Genomic DNA, 5,950 nt, shown 5'->3' on the forward strand with positions numbered 1-5,950 from the left:
TATAAAAACCATAATTTAAGTTGGTGTTTGAAATTGGGCTTTGTATTGTATTTTTATTATATATATTGAAAACATTTTTATAATAGTTATCGGAAAATATGTTAGTAAAAATCAAATTTTGAATATATGTATATTTTTGAATGAATTTTTGATATAAATCAATTTTAAATTATTATTTTGATTTGAATATATATATTAAGTAAAATAGACCCATTATTTTTTATATAATGTAATGGACTTTCAATTTTTTTAGTAACATAAGCCCATTTTTTTTCTAACTTACTACTATCCATGTTTCCAAACAATACTATTTTTTTAACTACTATTCATATTGCCAAACAATCTCATTTTGTACTTGAGTTTTAATAAGATAGATTCCGTGGCCATTTCTCCTGATCTTGGGCTTTCTGGAAAGCTGATAAACTCCTCTTGACTCCTATGATGGGCTTTGCTTCAGGCCGCTCCTTACTTGAGCTTAAATCTCCTTCTAAAGTCGGATACTCGCAGATGGACCGGCTGAGAAACCTCTGGGTTGTAAAATTCATAACTTCTTGCTCCGTGAATATTTTGGCCCAATTCCAATTGTCCTGGACTTCTTCTTGAGTGTAGAATCCATAAATATTAGCCTCGTGATTTAAACCCTCCTGGTTTGTAAGATATGGCATTTTTAGTGCACGTATGTCCTGGTTTGCGCCTTGGCTGGTTGAGTAGGGCTTTGGGTTGACCTCCGGTTCAGTTGCTGATCTGATGACCACATCAGCCTTGCAGTAAAATATCGTCCAAATCTCAATCGAACCACTAAATACCGATTGTCCGAAGGAAACGGACATGTATCTAAATCGGCCGCGGACAAGCTCGAGTATGGAAATCAGACCGCGGACAAGCCAAGCTCGATCGATACGCGGCGACCAAGCATGCACACAGCTCGGTCGCTACGTAGCGACCGAGCTCGAGCCAAGCCCTGTCGCTACGTAGCGACCGAGCATCCGTCCCGCTCGGTCGCTACATAGCAACCGAGCATCCGTCTCGCTCGGTCGCTACATAGCGACCGAGCATCCGTCTCGCTCGGTCGCTACGTAGCGACCGAGCTCGAGCCAAGCTTGGTCGCTACGTAGCGACCGAGCTCAAGCCAAAGCTCGGTCGCTACGTAGCGACCGAGCGATCGTCCCGCTCGGTCGCTACGTAGCGACCGAGCTCGAGCCAAAGCTCGGTCGCTACGTAGCGACCGAGCGATCGTCCCGCTCGGTCGCTACGTAGCGACGAGCGATCGTCCCGCTCGGTCGCTACGTAGCGACCGAGCTCGAGCCATAGCTCGGTCGCTACGTAGCGACCGAACGATCGTCCCGCTCGGTCGCTACGTAGCGACCGAGCGATCGTCCCGCTCGGTCGCTACGTAGCGACCGAGCTCGAGCCATAGCTCGGTCGCTACGTAGCGACCGAGCGATCGTCCCGCTCGGTCGCTACGTAGCGACCGAGCTCGGGCCAAAGCTCGGTCGCTACGTAGCGACCGAGGGCTCGTCCCGCTCGGTCGCTACGAAGCGACCAGGCTCGAGCCAAAGTTCGGTCGCTGTGTAGCGATTGAACCTTTCCGAACGTCAATACGACACCAGTTCCTGCATTCTCGTCAAAACCTTCGAATGCTATCTCCCGAAGACCGTAGCAAGCTCAGTCCATGTTTCCCGCCATTCTAATTCATCGATCAAACTTCGCGGATTAGAAATCGCGGAAAACTCGTAGTAAACGTGTCGAGTCGGAAGACGGCCCAAAGGGACCTAAAACACGACTCGAGGCCCATCCTATGATTTTCCTAACCAAAAGCCCGTAAACCACAGCCTGGTTTACGCTTGGTCCACAAGGAAGGATAAATGTCAAGTTTCCGCGGATAAATACGGAAGTTTTGAAGATAATTGTGAAGATCGGGAAAAATGGAATATCTCCATTTTTATGCTATGACGGCTTAAGGGCAGAAGAGTAAAAGCGTAAACCGACCTTGGAGCTAGTATATAAGGAGTCCTAGGCGAGGAGCAAGAGGTGGAGAGCTTTTTAGACTCAAATTCTCTGCACTTAGAAACTCTAGGCTTTATTCTCGACAAGTTCGGTTTCTATGACTGGCACTCAATTACTAGACGAACTCGCCCAGGCAGTTCGATCTCTTGTCCAGCTCTATCAATTGAACTACGTTCGGCTTGATCCTCGAAAGGGGTACGTAGGCAGCCTTTAACAAGGTTCAGTCCGAAATCAATCAAAAACCTTTTATATATCTTTTTCGTCTTTTGTTATCGAGCTGCGACTCAACTAGGTTTGAGCTTTTAGGCTGCTAGAACTAGGTAACTCGCTGACGGCCCCTGCGGCCAAAGCCTTTGTATTCTTTTGTAATGATCGCAACGCTCTTACGCGAATTCGAAATAAGATCTACTTTCTTTGTAAATTCGTTTTATCATGTTTTCTCATATTTCCGCATTTGTTTGGTTACTTGTCGTTGGCTCTCGCAGAGATCCGGGTCCTCTGGGAAATTAGGGTTTTCCTAGTTTCCTTATTTAAACGAAAATCGACAGTGCGAATTTCGGTTCCCACAGTTTGGCGCTAGAAGGAGGGGGGGTTACGGATTACTCTTACTCATGGCCACAAAACGCTTGATCGAAACGATGTTTGGATATATGAAAGACAAACTCGCAGCACTGACTGCTCCTATGGCCAACGCTTACGCAAACGCCGTAGTTTTCAACAAAATCGAGAACTTAGTCGCGACCTTCCGCCACAAGAAGAGCACTAAAACAAGCTCGCGATTTCTCCCTGTAAACAAGAAGGGAAACGATAAATCTTATCATAACCCCGTAAACAAATCTCGATCCGTAAGGGTTTTACCAAAACACGTTTTCCGAAAACATTTCGGAAGGATAAAACTTGTTCTCCCAAAAAAACCGCTGAAAAACCCCTACGTTAATCGCGGAAAAAAGGAAACACAACAAAACGATTACACAGCTCGGTCGCTACGTAGCGACCGAGCACGCACACTGCTCGGTCACTACGTAGCGACTGAGCACACACGCTGCTCGGTCGCTACGTAGCGACCAAGCACACACGCTGCTCGTCGCTACGTAGTGACCGAGCACGCACGCTGCTCGGTCGCTACGTAGCGACCGAGCACACACGCTGCTCGGTCGCTACGTAGCGACCGAGATGTTTCCGTCAAAAGGATGAGTCGAGGATCATTAAGAATTTCTTCGTGGACTTAGCCAAGAATTTGGAGTAGATTTCCCTCCATATTGTGTTTGATTCGGGAACATAACATAGTTGTAGTTCCCGAGTTGTGTCATAGTTGTAAGTAGGATTCACTTTAGTGAATTCAAGTACCCGTTCTTATTCTTGGAAGTACTGGCTGCCAGTTAAAATTTGTGGTATGCCTTTTGATATACCTTGGATTTGACCCGTTTTCATCCATGGTATATATGTGTTTTACTATATATATATCTATGTTTTCTACTCTTCTAGGTATGTTTTCAGGTTCAGGTGCATTTCGGAGTAAAGCTATGACTTTGGAGCATTTTGGAGCTTAAAGGACATTTCACCCGAGCTGACCATGTAGAGGTCGACGAGAGGAAGAACAATCGATCGATGCACATCCAGTGCTGTCGATCGACACCAAGAGATGCCTCGACAAATGAAGATTAATATCGATCGATGTACACAAGTACCATCGATCGATGTCGAGACATTGGACATGCGACATTTTGGATCCAGCGGACTTAAAGCCCAAGGCCAAGCCAAATTACGAAAATGCCCTGACGAGTTTTTAACCTAGTAGATTATATACTGCCTAAGTGTTTTGACGGCAGAGAGAGCTTTTTTTTACAGTTTTACTTTGAGAGAGAGAGAGAGAGTTTTGGAGAGAAGATCACTTGTGATTGGAACTCCTTGTTTTCATTTCTTTTCATCTATACTATGAATTCCCATTTCTTCATTGTCATGAATTGCTTTGCTATGTCTGAGTAGTTCATTTATTAGATCCAGGGTTCAGATAGGTTTGTGGGATTAGCCCCAAACTATAGATCTGCCTTGTTGTGATATTCATGATAGATTTGTATTCATTGCTTGTTTTAGCCTTGCTAACTAGAACTTGATCATAGGATTGCATACTCAAGCACCCTTGTTATCCCATCCTGACATCTATCTATCATATTAGGACTGCTAGAGAGGGCTAACCGCCAATTTAGTATCTTAATAGGGCATATCATTCTCGCGCATAGGCCTGGCTAGAACCCGTCGATCGATGTCCTCAACTGACTATCGGTCGACGTAGGCAAAGGTGTATCGGTCGACGTCCCAATAGGATCATCGATCGACACTTTCATTGTCAACATACTAACCGTTGAGACACGAGATCTAGCTTGTTAACCAGTGAAACATGCGACTGATCACTGAGTTAAGCGGTTGAGCTCTAACATATCATGCATGCAACAAATAGGCATCTATAGGTATTATAATCTCCAACACCTGAATAGTGGCCCTGCATCTAATATTATTTCCAACCAAGTTACATTTACTATTTACTTCGCTTGTTACTATTGCTATTTCATTTAAACATTTACAACTCTTAGTATTAAAAAACACTAGATTTAATTGTTTCCTAGCTCCTTGTGGATTCGATCCCTAAGTACTACATCTGAACCTCTTTTGATGACAGTAACACTCCTTAGGGTAATTTGAGTGGTATCAAATTTGGAGCCGTTGTCGGGGAGCTTTGATCGCCATTAGATTTAGTTTTATTGATTCTTATTCTTTCTCTACCCCCTTTCTAACATAATCTTTTTCTTGTCTTTCCATGTGCATGCCCAGCGGTACCAGAAGCAACAAGGAGAAAGATTTGCTGTTCTCAGACGATCCTGCTCACTTGGAACGCACCATCCGTAGAGGTCAACGTTTCTCATCGCTCGACGCAACAACTTCGTCGTCGATCGATACTCACAACGAACCGTCGACCGACACCAGACCATCATCGTCGATCGATCCCAATCGTTCGACAACGATCGATACTACATCGCGTACGTCGATCGATACCGTGTCGTCAAAAATGGTAAACATTATTATTCTAACACAGGACGAGAACGGAAACCTGTATGACCAGAACAGTCATATACGTAATGCAACATGTCAGAAAATAGACGCTCAGAGGACTGTAATCCCTGATGCTGATGCTACAGGAGCTGCTCAACCTGTAGACGAGGACGCTCGATCGAAACCACTGGCCGACTACAATCGCCCAGATGAGTACTATTCCAACAGATCAGCTATTCGACTTCCGGAGATCCAGAAGCAGAATTTCGAGCTGAAGCCTCAATACTACACTCTCGTGTTGCAGATACCCTATGGACCATCTAGAACGGTTCGAGGATTTAATCGCTGCTATTCGGATGGAAGGAGTCCCCGAAGATTACCTGCTGTGCAAGCTCTTCAGATACACGCTGAATGGAGAAGCGATGCACTGGCTTAGGCAGCAACCCACAGGATCCTTAACATCCTGGGCCGACATCAAGAATGCTTTCTTACGAAACTTCTTCGATGAGGCGCGCGCTGAAGAACTTCGAAACAAAATTTCCACATTCTCGCAGGAGGCTGGAGAGTCCTTCAAAGATGCGTGGATTAGATTTAGGTTCTTCCAGCGAGACTGTCCACACCACGGATTTAACGAAGTGCAGCTGCTAAGCACTTTCTTCCGAGGTCTCGCCTTACAGTATCAAATGGCTCTTGATACGGCGAGTGAAGGAAACTTCACTACTCGGAATCCGTTGGAAGCTGTGAGACTTATCGAAAACCTTGCTAACAGCAGCAGCACCAAAAACACTGACTCTGAACGGAAGAAGTCTGTAGCCTCTATCGGGAAGGAACAGATGGACGAAGTAAGAGCTAAGTTAGATGTGGTGCACGAGCTTCTTAGGAAGCAAGTCTGTTT

The 5,950-nt window shown here is 45.2% G+C and overlaps 1 non-coding gene across 1 annotated transcript; it reads right to left on the bottom strand.

Moving 5' to 3' along the window:
* Positions 1-5,576: 5,576 nt before the first annotated feature.
* LOC125594730 lies at positions 5,577-5,683 on the bottom strand. The gene has a single exon (XR_007329973.1). It is a non-coding gene; the product is annotated as a small nucleolar RNA R71 (small nucleolar RNA).
* Positions 5,684-5,950: the final 267 nt, after the last annotated feature.

This window comes from Brassica napus, assembly GCF_020379485.1.
Source record: "Brassica napus cultivar Da-Ae chromosome C4 unlocalized genomic scaffold, Da-Ae chrC04_Random_1, whole genome shotgun sequence".
In the NCBI taxonomy this organism is placed as follows: domain Eukaryota; kingdom Viridiplantae; phylum Streptophyta; class Magnoliopsida; order Brassicales; family Brassicaceae; genus Brassica; species Brassica napus.